The sequence below is a fragment of the Schistocerca gregaria genome, chromosome 8, assembly GCF_023897955.1.
Source record: "Schistocerca gregaria isolate iqSchGreg1 chromosome 8, iqSchGreg1.2, whole genome shotgun sequence".
Taxonomy (NCBI): domain Eukaryota; kingdom Metazoa; phylum Arthropoda; class Insecta; order Orthoptera; family Acrididae; genus Schistocerca; species Schistocerca gregaria.
Window position 1 is genome coordinate 219,452,412 of NC_064927.1, and position 20,377 is coordinate 219,472,788.

Here is a 20,377-nt window from a genome sequence, read left to right on the forward strand (position 1 = left end):
CGCCGTACACACATGGGAGGTCTCTAAACAAAGATAAAATGTCCTTCGCCATATTGGTTCGACGGATCAAGAGTAAAATAAATGCGATCGACAGCCTACGAGTCGGACACCAAAACGCCCAATAAATCAGACGGGAAACGTACACTAAACGTAAGCGTTAAAAAAGGGCACTGGTATCAGGAAATGGCGAACCATCAAAGGCTGATGGCTAGGAGCACAATCTGTTGGCAGATCTCAACAAATGGCGATGGCTAAAAAGACAGTATCCAACACACAAGCTAACTAAAATGTTCTTCTCGCGTCGAGAGGGCCGAAGGAAGGGAAGAGCTAGCGTGCCGAGGTATGAGGACTGCAGCCTTGGCAGCAACATCAGCAGCGTCATTTCCCGTCAGACGGACGTGACCACGAACCCACATGAACATCCATGAACATCACGGTGGCTCCCTCAGTGGGGAGTAATGTAAGCTCTCTTGAATCTGTTACAGAAGGAGATGGGTTGTGTACAACACACAGAGGCTCTGAAGGGCGCGGAGATAATCGGAGCTTATGTAACAATTAAAATGCCTGTGTCGCCGGATGTACTGGGCGGCCTGATAGAGGGCGGAGAGATCTGCTCTAAAAATCAAGCAGTGTTCTGCAAGCCGACACTGAAAATGGTCGGTGCCAATGACAAAGGCACAGCAGACACCACGCCACTGTGAGTAATCAACGTATGTGAAGGTGCTATTACTAACTTGTGTGCGAACGTCGAGGAACGTAAGTGATAGGTCGGATCCGAAGTAGTGTCCTTGGGAAGCGAAGACGTCCAAGATGAACAAGAGCGGCCGCACGACTCCAAGGCGGTGAAGAGTTCACATCCATTGGGAAAGTGGAAGGTAGCGTGAAGCTAAGCTGTCGGAACAGTAGCCGAAAGCGAACTGCGGGAGTTGGCAGAGAAGAAGGCCGCGCGCCATACAGACGGTCAAGGGAGTCGTCGAAAAATGGGGCATTGGATGGGCGGTCGGACATGGACGACAAACGGTATGCGTATGTGCTAAGAACGACGTCACGCTGGTATGAGAGTTGCAGTTTGGCAGCTTCTGCGCAGGAACACTCAAATGTGCAGGTGTAAAAGGCGCCAGTGGCCAACCTTATTCCACAATGGTGGATTGTGTTAAGGCGACGTTAGATGGACGGACATGCAGATGAGTAAACGAAACACCCACAGTGTATAAACAGAGGAAGGTGGTCCGATCCGCTCCTCAGGAAGTGCCGCTCAGGACACTGAGAGATCGGGTACGGCGTTCGGCCAGGTCAGGCACGTGGGAGGACAAAACAAGTTTCCTATTAAGCATGGGCCCTAGGAATTTTGTAGTTTCAGCGAACGTAAGAGAACAGTATGTGCCGATGTCTACCGAGAGCCCACTGTCTCGGCTACCTTTAATCCTGCGTCTGAGCACACAGTGCAAATTGCTGTACCCTGAGATGTACGGAGAGCAGAGGTACTCCTTTACGGCGATGGTTTCTGTACCCCACGCCGAAGAGACGATTTTGGTTAGCATGATTGATCACCAGTTGCTGTGCAGCACTGAAATGCCGAGTGGTTCTCCGAACTGCGGCTTTTCGCTGATGATGCTATAGTATACAGAGAAGTTGCAGCATTAGAAAATTGTAGCGAAATGCAGCAAGATCTGCAGCGGATAGACACTTGGTGCAGGGAGTGGCAACTGACCCTTAACATAGACAAATGTAATGTATTGCTAATACATAGAAAGAAGGATCCTTTATTGTATGATTATATGATAGCGGAACAAACACTGGTAGCAGTTACTTCCGTAAAAAATCTGGGAGTATGCGTGCGGAACGATTTGAAGTGGAATGATCATATAAAATTAATTGTTGGTAAGGCGGGTACCAGGTTGAGATTCATTGGGAGAGTCCTTAGAAAATGTAGTCCATCAACCAAGGAGGTGGCTTACAAAACACTCGTTCGACCTGTACTTGAGTATTGCTCATCAGTGTGGGATCCGTACCAGATCGGGTTGACGGAGGAGATAGAGAAGATCCAAAGAAGAGCGGCGCGTTTCGTCACAGGGTTATTTGGTAACCGTGATAGCGTTACCGAGATGTTTAGCAAACTCAAGTGGCAAACTCTGCAAGAGAGGCGCTCTGCATCGCGGTGTAGCTTGCTCGCCAGGTTTCGAGAGGGTGCGTTGCTGGATGAGGTACCGAATATATTGCTTCCCCCTACTTATACCTCCCTAGGAGATCAAGAATGCAAAATTAGAGAGATTCGAGCGCGCAAGGAGGCTTTCAGACAGTCGTTCTTCCCGCGAACCATACGCGACTGCAACAGAAAAGGGAGGTAATGACAGTGGCACGTAAAGTGCTCTCCGCCACACACCGTTGGGTGGCTTGCGGAGTAGAAATGCAGATGAGTAGATGTAGATGTAGAAGTGTATTCCGCCTATCCACTGTCGCAATCCGTAATGGTCAGTAGCGACCCAGGTCACTAACACTTACAGCCCAGGGGATTTCTGGCGGTAGTCGTTGATTCAAATCGAGGTACTTTTCTGACGCGGTGGTGCGTGAAACATGCAGTGTTTGTATGGCCTCGGAGGCGAAGTGTACCAACGATATACCTGAGATCTTAGTCGCTTATATCGTCCGCCTTGCAACCAGCACTCGGTTCGTGCCAGTGCGTTTAGAACTGTTGTCATGAAACTTTGGCCTGCGGGTCGCATGCGGTTCGAATCAAGTATTAGTGTGGCCAGCGATTCTCATTCTAGTTTTACAATAGTTGTTGTTGTTGTGGTCTTCAGTCCTGAGACTGGTTTGATGCAGCTCTCCATGCTACTCTATCCTGTGCAAGCTTCTTCATCTCCCAGTACCTACTGCAACCTACATCCTTCTGAATCTGCTTAGTGTACTCATCTCTCGGTCTCCCTCTACGATTTTTACCGTCCACACTGCCCTCCAATGCTAAATTTGTGATCCCTTGATGCCTCAAAACATGTCCTACCAACCGATCCCTTCTTCTAGTCAAGTTGTGCCACAAACTTCTCTTCTCCCCAATCCTATTCAATACCTCCTCATTAGTTACGTGATCTATCCACCTTATCTTCAGTATTCTTCTGTAGCACCACATTTCGAAAGCTTCTATTCTCTTCTTGCCCAAACTAGTTATCGTCCATGTTTTACTTCCATACATGGCTACACTCCAAACAAATATTTTCAGAAATGACTTCCTGACACTTAAATCTATATTCGATGTTAACAAATTTCTCTTCTTCAGAAACGCTTTCCTTGCCATTGCCAGTCTACATTTTATATACTCTCTACTTCGACCATCATCAGTTATTTTACTTCCTAAATAGCAAAACTCCTTTACTACTTTAAGTGTCTCATTTCCTAATCTAATTCCCTCAGCATCACCCGATTTAATTGGACTACATTCCATTATCGTCGTTTTGCTTTTGTTGATGTTCATCTTATATCCTCCTTTGAAGACACTGTCCATTCCGTTCAACTGCTCTTCCAAGTCCTTTGCCGTCTCTGACAGAATTACAATGTCATCGGCGAACCTCAAAGTTTTTACTTCGTCTCCATGAATTTTAATACCTACTCCAAATTTTTCTTTTATTTCCTTTACTGCTTGCTCAATATACAGATTGAATAACATCGGGGAGAGGCTACAACCCTGTCTCACTCCTTTCCCAACCACTGCTTCCCTTTCATGCCCCTCGACTCTTATGACTGCCATCTGGTTTCTGTACAAATTGTAAATAGCCTTTCGCTCCCTGTATTTTACCCCTGCCACCTTTAGAATTTGAAAAAGAGTATTCCAGTCAACATTGTCAAAAGCTTTCTCTAAGTCTACAAATGCTAGAAACGTAGGTTTGCCTTTTCTTAATCTTTCTTCTAAGGTACGTCGTAAGGTCAGTATTGCCTCACGTGTTCCAACATTTCGACGGAATCCAAACTGATCCTCCCCGAGGTCCGCATCTACCAGTTTTTCCATTCGTCTGTAAAGAATTCGCGTTAGTATTTTGCAGCTGTGACTTATTAAACTGATAGTTCGGTAATTTTCACATCTGTCAGCACCTGCTTTCTTTGGGATTGGAATTATTACATTCTTCTTGAAGTCTGATGGTATTTCGCCTGTCTCATACATCTTGCTCACCAGCTGGTAGAGTTTTGTCATGACTGGCTCTCCCAAGGACGTCAGTAGTTCTAATGGAATGTTGTCTACTCCGGGGGCCTTGTTTCGACTCAGGTCTTTCAGTGCTCTGTCAAACTCTTCACGCAGTATCGTATCACCCATTTCGTCTTCATCTACATCCTCTTCCATTTCCATAATATTGTCCTCAAGTACATCACCCTTGTATAAACCTTCTATATACTCCTTCCACCTTTCTGCCTTCCCTTCTTTGCTTAGAACTGGGTTGCCATCTGAGCTCTTGATATTCATACACGTGGTCCTCTTCTCTCCAAAGGTCTCTTTAATTTTCCTGTATGCAGTATCTATCTTACCCCTAGTGAGATAAGCTTCTACATCCTTACATTTGTCCTCTAGCCATCCCTGTTTAGCCATTTTGCACTTCCTGTCGATCTCATTTTTGAGAATTTGTATTCCTTTTTGCCTGCTTCATTTACTGCATTTTTATATTTTCTCCTTTCATCAATTAAATTCAATATTACTTCTGTTACCCAAGGATTTCTAGCAGCCCTCGTCTTTTTACCTACTTTATCCTCTGCTGCCTTCACTACTTCATCCCTCAGAGCTACCCATTCTTCTTCTACTGTATTTCTTTCCCCTATTCCTATCAATTGTTCCCTTATGCTCTCCCTGAAACTCTGTACAACCTCTGGTTCTTTCAGTTTATCCAGGTCCCATCTCCTTAATTTCCCACATTTTTGCAGTTTCTTCAGTTTTAATCTACAGGTCATAACCAATAGATTGTGGTCAGAGCCCACATCTGCCCCTGGAAATGTCTTACAACTTAAAACCTGGTTCCTAAATCTCTGTCTTACCATTATATAATCTATCTGATACCTTTTAGTATCTCCAGGGTTCTTCCACGTATACAACCTTCTTTCATGATTCTTAAACCAAGTGTTACCTATGACTAAGTTGTGCTCTGTACAATATTCTACTAGGCGGCTTCCTCTTTCATTTCTTAGCCCCAATCCATATTCACCTACTATGTTTCCTTCTCTCCCTTTTCCTACACTCGAATTCCAGTCACCCATTACTATTAAATTTTCGTCTCCCTTCACTATCTGAATAATTTCTTTTATTTCATCGTACATTTCTTCAATTTCTTCGTCATCTGCAGAGCTAGTTGGCATATAAACTTGTACTACTGTAGTAGGTGTGGGCTTCGTATCTATCTTGGCCACAATAATGCGTTCACTATGCTGTTTGTAGTAGCTTACCCGCATTCCTATTTTCCTATTCATTATTAAATCTACTCCTGCATTACCCCTATTTGATTTTGTGTTTATAACCCTGTAATCACCTGACCAGAAGTCTTGTTCCTCCTGCCACCGAACTTCACTAATTCCCACTATATCTAACTTTAACCTATCCATTTCCCTTTTTAAATTTTCTAACCTACCTGCCCGATTAAGGGATCTGACATTCCACGCTCCGATCCGTAGAACGCCAGTTTTCTTTCTCCTGATAACGACATCCTCCTGAGTAGTCCCCGCCCGGAGATCCGAATGGGGGACTATTTTACCTCCGGAATATTTTACCCAAGAAGATGCCATCATCATTTAATCATACAGTAAAGCTGCATGTCCTCGGGAAAAATTACGGCTGTAGTTTCCCCTTGCTTTCAGCCGTTCGCAGTACCAGCACAGCAACGCCGTTTTGGTTAATGTTGCAAGGCCAAATCAGTCAATCATCCAGACTGTTGCCCCCGCAACTACTGAAAAGGCTGCTGCCCCTCTTCAGGAGCCACACGTTTGTCTGGCCTCTCAACAGATACCCCTCCGTTGTGGTTGCACCTACGGTACGGCCATCTGTATCGCTGAGGCACGCAAGCCTCCCCACCAACGGCAAGGTCCATGGTTCATGGGGGGTGTTTACAATAGTATGCATCCAGTAACAAACGTCCGAATCGGAAAAAGTGAACTGACGTCAAGAGCTTGTTACGAGTGCAGTCTTTCTACTCTGTAACAATCAAAAATACTTACCGAAACAGTAATATTTGTTAGAGTTGCTATTTTAACTGACGTTGGTGAATTCGGCCATGAGCTAAGTAAAATTGGCTGCTTACCTCAGAGGCAGAGAGGTAAGACCCGTGTTATACTGTAAACGATCTTTAACAAAGATTTTGACAAAGTTCTTTGAACAAACTGCCTCACTTCAGCCATTATACTACCGTAAAATTTTTCGTCATGTTTGCTCGAGAAAGAATGCCAAATAGTTACTCGTCTATAATGCAACAGCATTCACTGTAATTTTGGTGGCTGCAAGAGAAAGAGAAAAGGAAACAACTATGGGTGAAACTGTGGAAAGGAAGAAGAGAGGTACGAAGCGTTCTATAGAATTTGCTTCGAGAACTACATCACGGGGACACAACTACGAAAACTATTTGAGACTGGGCGAACAAGGATTTCAATGTGTCGTTATAAAAGCAGCCATCATGTTTGCGAACGTGATACTCATTTAAGAAACGCAATTTCTTAACTTCATTCATCATAATCATGTTTGTAGAAACCCTGCAACTACGTCATTCATGGTTTAAATAATGGAAGACTGCACTAGTTTCGTATTTTCTCACGTTTCGAGAGTTTCCGAATATGTTTCTAGTTGCCGTGCCATTTCCCTCCCACACTCTGGTGCAACTGTTAACCGCGCCACAGCACATTTGCGTCTGAGGAAACCCAGAACACCTTCCTCACAGTGCGCGCCTCCTCTTACGCAGTGGTCTTGGCGTTATGTGTAACTTACTTTTTGAAGTCCCCTCGTAATGTTAACAAACCTCACACAAATTATAGTCTCTCAGTTAAGTACACTGCAGATAGTATACTGGTGAATGGCACTCAAGTGCTGTAGATTTCATTAGACTTCATTAAACCCTGCCGAACAGGCCATGAAGACCCAACGGTACTTACCGGCCGCCGTGTCATCCTCAGCTCATATGCGTCACTGGATGCGGATATGGAAAGGGCATGTGGTCAGCACACCAATCTCCAGGCTGAACGTCAGTTTCCGAGACCGGAGCCGCTACTTCTCAATCAAGTAGCTCCTCAGTTTGCCAACAGCTCTCGACAGACCGGATGGTCACCCATCCAAGTGCTAGCCCAGCCTGACAGCGCTTAACTTCGGTGATCTGACGGGAGCCGGTGATGCCACTGCGGCAAGATCGTTGGCAGACTTAATTAGGATAGTGGTTTATTCCGAACAGACAGTTGGACGGTTCCTACAACGCACTATTTCCTCAGCGGTCCTAGACGTCGTTTCCAGGTTTCTAAACTGGGAGAAAGAAGAATTTTGTGTCATGGTACGTATTTGAACAACTAATGGTCGATGCCATTGCATTAGTTGTCTCTAGCGCAAATGAACTTAAACATTCAGGGGAACACCTTAATCAAAGAATTTCTAAATTGCACCAAAATGTAATTATAAAACGTCTGAAATAATGCAAAATGATGAGCCAAATGAAAACTGTATATGTTTTTTAACTTACATATTGTTCACACATGGAATGAGGGAATATCATCTTTTTTAACATACGTACTATCCACACACGGAATGAGGGAATATCGTCATTTGACAATCTTCCCTAGTCTCAATGGAAGATCGGCAGTGCTTTCAGGGATCTCGAGTTCCAGGTGAAATTAGTTCGCTTGTGTGTCTTCACAGGTAATCGGACCTAGCGTGACGTACACCATCAGAAATGAATTCGTAACCGCCAGATACTTTTTCTATACATCCAGATGCTGCAACTACATCTACATCTGCATCTATGCACCGCAACTCAGTTTATGGTGTGTGGTAAACAGTACTTCGTGTACCAGTGTCGCTGCCCCCTTTTCCTGTTCTAGTTGCGTATAGTTTGCGGGAAGAACGATTGCCGCCGCATGGGCTCGTGTCTCTCTAATTTAGTCGTCATGGTCTTTTCGCGGGATACACGCAGCAGGAAACAGGATATTTATTGACACTTCTAGGAACGTACGGCCAAGGAACTTTGACAGAAGACCGTATCGTGATGCAGAAAGCCTCTCCTGCAGCCTCTGTCACTGGAGCTGACTGAGCATCTCCGTGACGCTTTCGCGCTCATCAAATTAACCTGTGACGAAACGTGCTGCTCGTCTTTGGATCTTCTCTCGGAACTTTGACAGTACACCGTACCGTGATGCAGAAAGCCTCTCCTGCAGCGTCCGTCACTGGAGCCGACTGAGCATCTCCGTGACGCTTTCGCGCTCATCAAATGAACCTGTGACGAAACGCGCTGTTCTTCTTTGGAACTTCTCTCGGAACTTTGACAGTACACCGTACCGTGATACAGAAAGCCTCTCCTGCAGCGTCCGTCACTGGAGCCGACTGAGCATCTCCGTGACGCTTTCGCGCTAATCAAATGAACCCGTGGCGAAACGTGCTGCTCTTCGTTGGATCTTCTCTCGGAATTTTGACAGTACACCGTACCGTGATGCAGAAAGCCTCTCCTGCAGCGTCCGTCACTGGAGCCGACTGAGCATCTCCGTGACGCTTTCGCGCTCATCAAATGAACCTGTGACGAAACGTGCTGCTCTTCTTTGGATCTTCTCTCGGAACTTTGACAGTACACCGTACCGTGATGCAGAAAGCCTCTCCTGCAGCGTCCGTCACTGGAGCCGACTGAGCATCTCCGTGACGCTTTCGCGTTCATTAAATGAACCTGTGACGAAACGTGCTGCCCTTCTTTGGATCTTCTCTGTTTTCTCTGTCAAACCTTTTTTACAGATCCCAGACTGACGAACAGTATTCAAACACTGATCGAACGAGTGTTTTGTAAGCTGAACTCGAAAATCACTTTGAATTTAGATCTGTGGAAGGCGTAAAGGACGCACTGGCCGTATGGAGACTTACGGGTCTATGGAGAGCCCTGCAGGATTCATGGTGTCAGATCCTTCCAGCACTGCTTCAGACATTAGTCGAATCCATGCCACGTCGTGATGCACCACCTCTGCATGCTCGCTAGGGCCCTACACGATATTAGGCAAATGTACCAGTTTCTTTGGCTCTTCTGTGTGTGTGTGTATGTGTGTGTGTGTAAATATATACATACGTAGCCATACATACATATGAGGTCTGTGAGGAAAGTTGTGAGAGTGACAACATTGTGAGCGATCTAGCAATGCTGTGCCGTTTCAGTTCAACTTTCAGCTCCGTACAACCATCACTTGGTTTTGAGGGCGCCATCAGTGAAACCGTGTGTGTGTGTGTGTGTGTGTTTTACGAAAATGGAACAGTGGAATTTAGTGCAAAATAATACCGTCAATTTTTCTGTTAAACATGGGAAATCTGCGAGTGTGATCTCTGAAATCTGAAACCGGCCTATGGGAAACATTCCTTATCGAGAGCACAAATGTTTGGCTGGCACTAATCATTTCAAGAAGGCCGAGAACACATTGAAGATGAACCTCACTCAGGTAGACCTTCAAAAACGGATGGAAACGTGGAACATGTGCGTGCTCTTGAAAGATCACACCGACATTTAACAATAAAGATATTAGATGGCCTGTCAAACCCTTCCACCGTTCATCAAATTTTGACCGAAGTTTTGCACCTGCGAATTGTTTGTTACAAAAAAATGGTTCAAATGGCTCTGAGCACTATGGGACTTAACATCTTAGGTCATCAGTCCCCTAGAACTTAGAACTACGTAAACCTAACTAACCTAAGGACATCACACACAACCATGACCGAGGCAGGATTCGAACCTACGACCGTAGCAGTCCCCCGGTTCCGCACTGTATATTTGTTACAAAATTGTGTCGAAAAACCTCACAGTTGAGCAGAAGGTAAATCGAAGAAATGTGTGCGTTGATCCTCTTGAGAGGACTGCCAGTGATTACTATTGGTTCAATCGTGTGATCACAGGTGATGAATCCTGGATATGTGAATACTATCCTGAGACAAAGCGGCAAAGTGAGGAGAGGCACATCTCACCGACCGAAAAAGAGCTCGAATGAACAAATCAAAACAATACTGAATTGCTTTTTTGACTGCAATAGGGGTAACGTGCATAAGGAATTTGTTCCTCAGGGCAAACCGTCAACCAAGAGTTTCATGAGGATGTTCTTGAAAGACTGAGGACAAAGGTGAATTGAGTCTGACATTGCAGACAAGTGGGTGCCGCATCATTAGAACGCCCCATGTCTAAAGGCCAGTTTAATCACGGAATTTTTGACCTCAAAAGACATTCCTGTCTTCCAGAGCCGCCCTCTTGACCTGATCTGAGCCCTTGTGACTTTTTTCTCTTCTCGAAATTGAAAAATGTGTTAAAAGGACGTCACTTTGGGACTCTTTATAATAATCAAAAGAATGTGACTAACGTGTTAATGTCGCTACAGGTTGAAGCCTTTCAGCACTGCTACCAAGAATGGGATCAAGAATTCCACCGGTGCATGGCTGCCGAAGGGATCTACTTTGGCCGGCTGGAGTGACCGATCGGTTCTAGGCGCTTCAGTCTGGAACCGCTCGACCGCAACGGTCGCAGGTTCGAAACCTGCCTCGGGCATGGATGTGTGTGATGTCCTTAGCCTAGTTAGGTTTAAGTAGTTCTAAGTTCTAGGGGACTGATGACCTCAGATGTTAAGTCCAATAGTGCTCAGAGCCATTTGAACCATTTTGATCTAGAATATTGATCAACAATATTGCTGCTTGAAGAAAATGAAAACTTTCATAGATAAAAAAAATCTGTTCATTACTTTTCTTACACACCTCGTATTCTTACAAATAGGTGTCTATGTGTACATACGTGGCAACAATAAACGTGTAGGTGTTGTAGAAAACTAGTAACTGATGACACATTTTAGTAAGGGAATGAGTTGACGAGTTGGAACAGCCGGCATTCACGGACTATCCATACCCGCGGAACTGTAATGGCAAGGTGAGAAACCGGAACAGCACTGACGAACAGCGGTGCCTTGCTTTCTACTGTGTGCAACCCTCAACGTCGGAGTCTTACTCGCTCAGTGTCTGTTCTCTACTGCATTTATTAGTGATTAGAACAAGAAGCCAGGTGGATCTTGTTTCTTGATAGTAGGAAGCCTATGTGTAGTAGCACAGAAACATAGTGAAACGGTTTTTGACAGTGAAAAGTTGGTGTCAGGATTAACTCATGTGTTAAGGGACAGGCCGCATATAAATATGTCTAAAACCTGTTCAAAGAGTTCATATCATTTTCCTTGTTCGGCTGATCACCGTCCCTGCCACAGATCCTTCTCTACTCCCAACACCAACCCTAAGCATCCAAGGAGGGTCTAGTCCATCTCGACTCCATTATAAAGGTAATGTACAAGTGTCGTAAACGTTCTTATTACGCCATGAGGGTCACACCAAATCTGTATTGGTAGCTCTGACCTGAATGGGGACACGACAATCAGAATAACAAACTGGGTTTCATCCCTGATGCAAGCTGCTAGTGAGATGGCCGTACTTACGCTGTTTCTCTATTGATGTAGGCGCGTCTGTGCATTGGTTAAACCTAGTCAACTTTTAAGTATACTTCCGCTAGGTAATTGGATTTCGTCTTCAAGCATCTGTCAGTTTAGGTTTTTTAACATTTCCGTGATACTTATAAGTTAAACATACTCGTCACTATTCTTGTTGCTCTTCTTTTCAACATCCCACATTAAACTTACCTTCTGTGGAAAGTTGGATAACACAGGATCGAGCGATTTTCTAAGCCGGGACCCACACATGCCTTGCAAGCAGTCTCCTTTGTAGACTGAACGCATTTTCCCCGTATTCTGGCATGATGTGAATTTTCCCGCACTATTTTTTCATTTTAATCAATGAAGGATAAAGGCTAGCAAAAACAAAGTAACATCATTGAAGTTAAGAATATATCAGGTGTTTTTCAAAGTAGCAGGTCTTATGCTAATCTTCTAGATTTAATTCAGATGACACAATCCTTAACAGCATTAAACTGTGATAGCTTATTGTAAGCAAAATATAAAGATTATTAAGTTGCTGCGATGAGTTCATCTTATGGTGATGTATACTTTGACTCGTTCGACATCTCTGCTTGCCATCCTTGATGGTTTCTACGGAACACGATGAATGAATGAATAAAGGAAGGACGGAAGGAAGGAAGGAAGGAAGGAAGGAAGGAAGAAACGCTGTCGTGATTATTCAACCTTCCTGTATCATGATCAATTAGGACTGTATGACTGGTTACGATCACTATAAATGAGTTCAAGGATGTAAGCAGTATTTATTGTTGTCCCAGGTGATACACTTCCACTAAGTTTCCTGTGGTAATAGCCAACATTTCACAGTTTCCGCAAAGAGAATTTCGATAGAGAGATGACAACAAGAGACGTATGTAATTTTTATCATTAAGCAGTATCTTTGCTTAGAGAAATGTTTGTACAAACAATATAAAAAATTGTAAATAGAAAGGAAACAGAGGGTTCTTTTTAATTAGGAAACGTCGCCGTTGTTCCACAGACGCGATCAATGGAATGCTCAGCGGGAAAGTAACTTTTATTCCAAGGTGACAACTGCTGTTGTTATATAGAATCACTCTCGTGCGATCCACGCCAGCAGGAGGTTGCCGTAGTGCTCAATCCAGTGACGCTCTCGCACGCTCCGTGTGGTACAGGAAATTGAACAGAGTGTACGAAGTGTTCAGCACCTGGAAAATAAAATCATGCCACGAAGCATTCATATTGTTCGACCACACAGCTGCTCAGTATACCTGGAATACAGCAGATTTCATTCAAGCTAGAGGCTTATCTGCTGAGGGCACAAAACTCTTGTCATAATCTTAAATAAGGTGTCGCGGATTAACTCCGCACTGTTGCGGTCTCCAAAAAGTGCGCGCTTACGGTCTGTCCGATGACATACGCGGTTGGATAGGAAGTTTTCAAGCAGACAGGGAGCAGTATGTCGTCCTGAACGGGGTGACTTCAACAAAAGCAAGCGAAACTTCAGGTGTGCCCCAGGGCAGCGTAATATGTCCGCTGATTTTTTACGATTTACATAAACGATCTGGTTTATAGTACTGCCAGCGGCCTTAGACTGTTTGCCGATGATGCTGTAGTCTACAGGAAAGTAGTATCACACGAAAGTTGTGAACAAATCAATGAGGATTTGCAGAAAATTAATGCGTGGTGTAATGACTGGCAGTTATCTCTCAATATTAGTAAGTGTAACCTACTGCGTATAACAAGGCGAAAACCCCCTTTAACGTAAGAGTACAAAATAAATGCCCAGTCTTTGGAAACGGTAACATCCGTCAAGTATCTGGGTGTGACTATTCGAAATGATCTCAAATGGAATTATCACGTTACACAAGTAACCGGTAAGGCAAACTCTAGATTGCGGTTTATTGATAGAAACCTGAAGCGATGCAGTCCTTCAACAAAGGAAATAGCTTACAACACGTTAGTTCTTGCAGTCTTAGAGTATTTTTCGTCTGTGTGGGACCCTTACCGGTTGGGTCTGATTCAAGAGATTAAGAACGTCCAAAGAAGAGCGACAATATTCGTGACTGGTACATTTAGCCACCGCGAGAGCGTTACGAATCTCAGAGAAAGTGTTAGGTGGGACACACTTGCAGTTAGACGGCGTGCTAAACAGAAGGGGCTGCTCACTAAATTCCGAAATCCGATTTTCACCGAGGATATAGGGCATATATTATTACACCAACTTTCAAATCGCGCAATGATCAGCATTCAAAGATAAGGGAATTAGAGCTCGTACTGAGGCGTCCAGACAGTCGTTTTACCCTCGCGCGATCCGCAGGTGGAACAGAGAGGGGGGGGGGGGGGGGGGAATATGACTTTGGCACGAATTGTGCCCTCCGCCACACACCAATTGGTGGCTAGCGGAGTATATATTCAGATGTAAATGTAGAACTGCTCTAAAGAACAAACAAAGGAACTTTTTTGTCTTAGAAAGAAAAACGTGCGATTCTGATAGTAATTTTTCTCCTGGATTCGAGTATGTTTTTCCCCATTACTCAAGGTTTTCGAGAGACAGGCGGTTATAATTTGGTACTGTTTCATATTTTCTACTATTTTAACTATACAGTATTCATACACTTTGACCTATCTAGAAAATAAAAAAAACACGATTTTACGCTATATTTCACCTATGGAACACCCCTCCTAATGGTATTAACAATAATATCCCAGAATATAAGGCTTCCATTTCGTTTGATACCTCATTTCCATAGCTGAAATCTCCTGATAAAAGTGTTCCCTCGCTCATCGTTAACTGCGCCCAGATTTTTCGGGAAGAATTATAGTTGCGACTGGTGCAGTAAGGTAATATTACAAGTCAAATTTTTATACGATGTTATAAGATTATTGACAATATCAAGACAGTTTTCCACCTTTATATTTCCCATTAAAATATGAGTAATTTTTTGAATGGTTCCCAAGTTGCTTTCTCCAGTGGATGCAATAGTTCCTCAGATTTTTCTTCATGAATCAGTGAACGTATTTGTGGATCCTAAAATATTCCTTCTTTAATTTTATGTTTAAAAGTACATGAAACCAAGGTATTGTTCAATGCTTTGGCTAAATTCTTCATTACTACTAATTTGATATGTAACGGAGGCAGGCAAGTATTTTTTGGATTACACAATGCACCATACTTCAGATTTTTCTGTTCGGGAGTGAATGATTCGCACATTGACCATTCGCTTATAATGTAATGGTTTTTTCTGTCCATATTATCCCATTGACACAAAAAGCAACAGAACTTTCTGTAACCAAGATGCACACCAAAAAGAACTGTAGTTACCTTCAATACACCTCACACATTCCATTCATATACTACATACTCAAGCTTTTGCAATATAAAGTTCTCATAAGTTTCTTTAATACTAGCAGAGTGAGCTAAAGTCACGATGGGAATTCGTTATCGCTCTGCAGGAGTTGCATTGACTTTAAAGGAGTCATTGAACACGAGCCGTAAGAGAAGAAATGCCTGTACAAAACAGTAAGGTAATTTCTTCAGAAAAACAGTCTTTAAATTGAGAATGACGGTTATCGTAAGACATACATTTGTGTTCTTTTGAAGAAGATTTCGTTTTTTTAGACGGGAACCAAGCATTTCACCTTCTTCTGGATAACTTTAAATCTCGTATGAGATGGTTTACATGTTCTTAAGTCGGTAAACAAGGCTGAGGCGACCAGATTTGCTCATAAGCTGTGTCACCAAACTATGTTTGTTTTTATTTCCTGCTTCCACCAGAATCTGAATTCTCTTCATCAAATGTCACGTGTTCTGTAGGCTTTGGTATGGGCGGTTCTTCGCAATGTGGCACTGGTCTCATTGCATATTGAAATTTGGGGTACACCACTGTATGTTTTGATTTTGACAATGTCACTTTAACGTTTATGAAGCAGAAACAACAGTCAGAGGAGTGATCTTCGGATTCCCTCCAAATCGTAGAAATAGCAAACGGCATGCGGGGTGGGCCGTTCTGCCATGCAGTGAGAAGCCTAGAACACGATAAGCAACAGATATGTGGGGCCCAAGCCCTTGTTTGGACATCCACTTTACACTCAAAATCACATCACATCAAAATAAAGTTCATAACATGTTTTCACTAATGGAGCAAGGTTTCTCCTTTGGGACTTGAGTGTCACTTCACCACACATATAAAAAATTGTTTAAACAGACTCTAGTCATTTAGTTAATAACGACTAATTAAAACAAATAAATTTGTCAATACGTCATAACAGATTGCAATCAGCGGTTATGGTCTCAGAAAGGTTGTGACCACTGATGTCCTCTGAGGTGACTAAAGTCAAGGGGTAGAGATATGCATATATACAGATGGATGTAATATTGAGCATAGAAGGTATAAAAGTATAAAAGGGTAATACATTGGCAGAGCTGTCATTTGCACTGACGTGAAAAAGTTTCCTAGGTGATTATGGCTACACGACGGGAACTAGCAGACTTTGGGTGCAGATTGGTAGTTGGAACTAGACGCATAGGACATTCCATTTCGGAAATCGTGAAGAAATTCAACATTATGAGAGCCACAATATCAAGAGTGTTCCGAGAATACCACATTTCAGGCATTGCCTCACACCACAAACAACGCAGTGATGGACGACCTTCACTTAGCGACCGAGAGGAGAAACGTTTACCTACAGTCGTCAGTGATAACAGAAAAGCAACACCGCTTGAAATATCCGCCGACATCAATCTGAGATGTACGACGAACGTATCCGTTAGGACAGTGCGGCGAAATTTGGCGTTAATGGGTGTGGTGTGCGTACTGTAAGACCTTCGGAACACACACCATCAGATTATTTGACCTGTCGGTCTAACGAAGTAGGCGAGTGTCAGCAATATGTCTCGTGGACTTATCGTGGCTTGTTTATCTTCTGCCGTTAGATCAGATGATAGAAATGCCACTTGCACGCTTAGAGTAGCAGATTGAAGGTGACCAACTTTAAACAGAACTTGATTGATTTTCACACGCATTTATTAAAATAATGAAAATCATAGATATTACGTAACTTGATTCTGGACGCTGTTTACAATTGACAATCTGAAGTTCCCTTGGTCTTGGTACATTAATCTCATTCTCACATATCTCTGATACTTGACAAAGTGTCTAATCATTTCTCTCCATGGCTATGTACAGGAATATGATAATCTTATTAGGTGAAGACTGAAACTTGACTATAGACTATAGACTGGTACAGACTAATGCAGACTCGTACAGACTGGCGCAGACAAATGCAGACTAATGCAGACTGACTAATAGGAGGTCTGTACACTCGTTCAGGATGCTGTTTACAATTGACAATCTGAAGTTCCTTTGGTCCTAGTACGTTACTCTTATTCTCACATATCTCTGATACTTGACAAAGTGTGTATTCATTTATCTTCTACATCTACATCTACATTTATACTCCACGAGCCACCCAACGGTGTGTGGTGGAGGGCACTTTACGTGCCACTGTCATTACTTCCCTTTTCTGTCCCAGTCGCGTATGGTTTGCGGAAAGAACGACTGTCTGAAAGCCTCCGTGCGCGCTCTAATCTCTCTAATTTTACATTCGTGATCTCCTCGGGAGGTATAAGTAGGGGAAGCAATACGGTCGATACCTCATCCAGAAACGCGCCCTCTCGAAACCTGGACAGCAAGCTACACCGCGATGCAAAGCGCCTCTCTTGCAGAGTCTCCCACTTGAGTTTGCTAAACACCTCCGCGACGCTATCACGGTTACCAAATAACCCTGTGACGAAACGCGCTTCTCTTCTTTGGATCTTCTCTATCTCCTCCGTCAACCCGATCTGGTACGGATCCACAGTGATGAGCAACACTCAAGTATAGGTCGAACGAGTGTTTTATAAGCCACCTCCTTTGTTGATGGACTACATTTTCTAAGGACTCTCCCAATGAATCTCAACCTCGTACCCGCCTTACCAACAACTAATTTTATATTACCATTCCACTTCAAATCGTTCTGCACGCATACTCCCAGATATTTTACAGAAGTAACTGCTACCAGTGTTTGTTCCGTTATCATATAATCATACAATGAAGGATCCTTCCTTGTATGTATTCGCAATACATTACATTTTTCTATGTTTAGTGTCAGTTGCCACTCCCTGCACCAAGTGCCTATCCGCTGCAGGTCTTCCTGCATTTCGCTACAATTTTCTAATGCTGCAACTTCTCTGTATACTACAGCATCATCCGTGAAAAGCCGCATGGAACTTCCGACACTATCTACTAGGTCATTTATGGCTATGTACAGGAATATGGTAATCTTATTAGACGCAGACTGAAACTTGACTACAGACTAATGCCGACTAATGCAGACTGACTAATCGGAGGTCTGTACACTCGTTGTAATACCTCGCGCATTCATGTATCACTGCGCGAGTGTAATCCATGAGGAGAAACGGTTCTACGTTAGCAGCAATCTCATTGTCTGCCTTACATATTAATATGCAGATCGGCGGAAGCAGAATTTGGTCCGTCTCTATGGCAGCGCCATCTCGTAGCGCCGAGACGGACGAGCGCTGCGCCTGCGCTGTTGTGCTTAGCGGGGCGCGCTCTATTGGGAAATTTGTGTACGCGCTGACTACGCGGAACTATGTACACAACAATGGGCTATGGTAGCAGACGATCGACGCGGGTACCTTTACTAACAGCACGAAATCCCCATCAGCGCTTCTCCTGGTCCCTCGATGACTAGAAAACCGTGGCCTGGTCAGATGAGTCCCGAAATTAGATGGTAAGAGCTGATGATAGGGTTCCAATGTGGCGCAAACCTCACGAAGCTATGGGCCCTGGTTGTAAACAAGCTGGCAAGCTGGTGGTGGCTCTGTAATGGTGTGGACTGGAACCGATTATTGACTGGAAATGGTTATCTTCGGCTATCTGGAGACCGTTTGCAGCTATTCATGTACTTCATTTCCCAGACAACGATGGAATTTTTATGGATGACAATGCGTCGTGTCATCAGGCTACAATTGCCCATGACTGGTTTGAAGAACATTGTGGACAGTTCAAGCGAATGGTGTGGCCACCCCGATAGCCCGATGTGAGTCCCACTCGAATGTTTATGGGACATAACTGAGAGAGCCGTTTGTGCACAAACTCCTGCACCGGCAACACTTTCGCAGTTATGGACAACTATAGAAGCAGCATGGCTCAGTATGTCTGCAGGGTACTTCCAACGATTTTCTGAGTCCATGCCACTTCGAGCTCCTACACTATGCCGTGCAAAAGGAGATATGACACGATATTAGGAGGTATATCGAGACTTTTGTCGCCTCAGTGTGAAGCAACAAGGTTGCTCTTTACGCCTGATGAGCTTAGGTTTCGCGAGCGCCCCTTTTATAACAGCGACAGCGCGCACCCTACTGACCTGGATGACCATCTCCTTGGACAGCGGGTAGAGCAGGCCGACCTTGAGGCTGGCGGCTCTGAAAGAATGCAGGCAGAAGACGAGCAGCAGCTGCTTGCAGCGTCCGTCGCCGTCCGGCCAGCCACAGCTGAAGGCCGAGTTGACCAGGCGCTCGCTCTGCACAGCAATCCAAACGAGTGAACTTTAGAGGTTGGACAAAACAGTATGAAATCTCACTTGTTCTGCTGTAGGGTCACATCTGTCATGCTCAGCACGCTGAACGCTTCTACATCTACATCTACATCTACATCTACATCTACATCCATACTTCGCAAGGCACCTGACGGTGTGTGGCGGAGGGTACTTTGCGTACCTATGTCGGTTCTCCCTTATATTCCAGTCTCGTATTGTTCGTGGAAAGAAAGGTTGTCGGTATGCCTCTGTGTGGCCTTTAATCTCACTGATTTTATCCTCATGGTCTCTTCGCGAGATATACGTAGGAGGGAGCAATATACTGCTCGTCTCCCCGGTGAAGTAGGTTCTCGAAACTTCAACAAAAGCCCGTACCTTGCTACTGAGCGTCTCTCCTGCACAGTCTTCCACTGGAGTTTATCCATCATCTCCGTAACGCTTTCGCGATTACTAAATGATCCTGCAACGAAGCGCGCTGCTCTCCGTTGTATCTTCTCTCTCTCTTCTATCAACCCTATCTGGTACGGATCCCACACTGCTGGCCGGCCGGAGTGGCCGAGCGGTTCAAGGCGGTACAGTCAGGAACCGCGCGACCGCTATGGTCGCAGATTCGAATCCTGCCTCGCGCATGGATGTGTGTGCTGTCCTTCGGTTAGTTAGATTTAAGTAGTTCTAGGGGACTGATGACCACAGCAGTTAAGTCCCATAGTGCTCAGAGCCATTTGAACCATTTGAACCTACTGCCGAGCAATATTCAAGCAGTGGGCGAACAAGTGTACTGTAACCTACTTCCTTTGTTTTCGGATAGCATTTCCTTAGGATTCTTCCAATGAATCTCAGTCTGGCATCTGCTTTATATGATCATTCCATTTTAAATCACTCCTAATACCTCCTCCCAGATAATTTATGGAATTATCTGCTTCCAGTTGATGATCTGCTATATTGAAGCTAAATAATAAAGGATCTTTCTTTCTATGTATTCGCAGCACATTACACTTGTCTACATTGAGATACAATTACCATTCCCTGCACCATTCGTCAATTCGTTTCAGATCCTCCTGCATTTCAGTACAATTTTCCATTGTTACAACCTCTCGAAATACTAAAGCATCATCCGCAAAAAGCCTCAGTTAACTTCCTA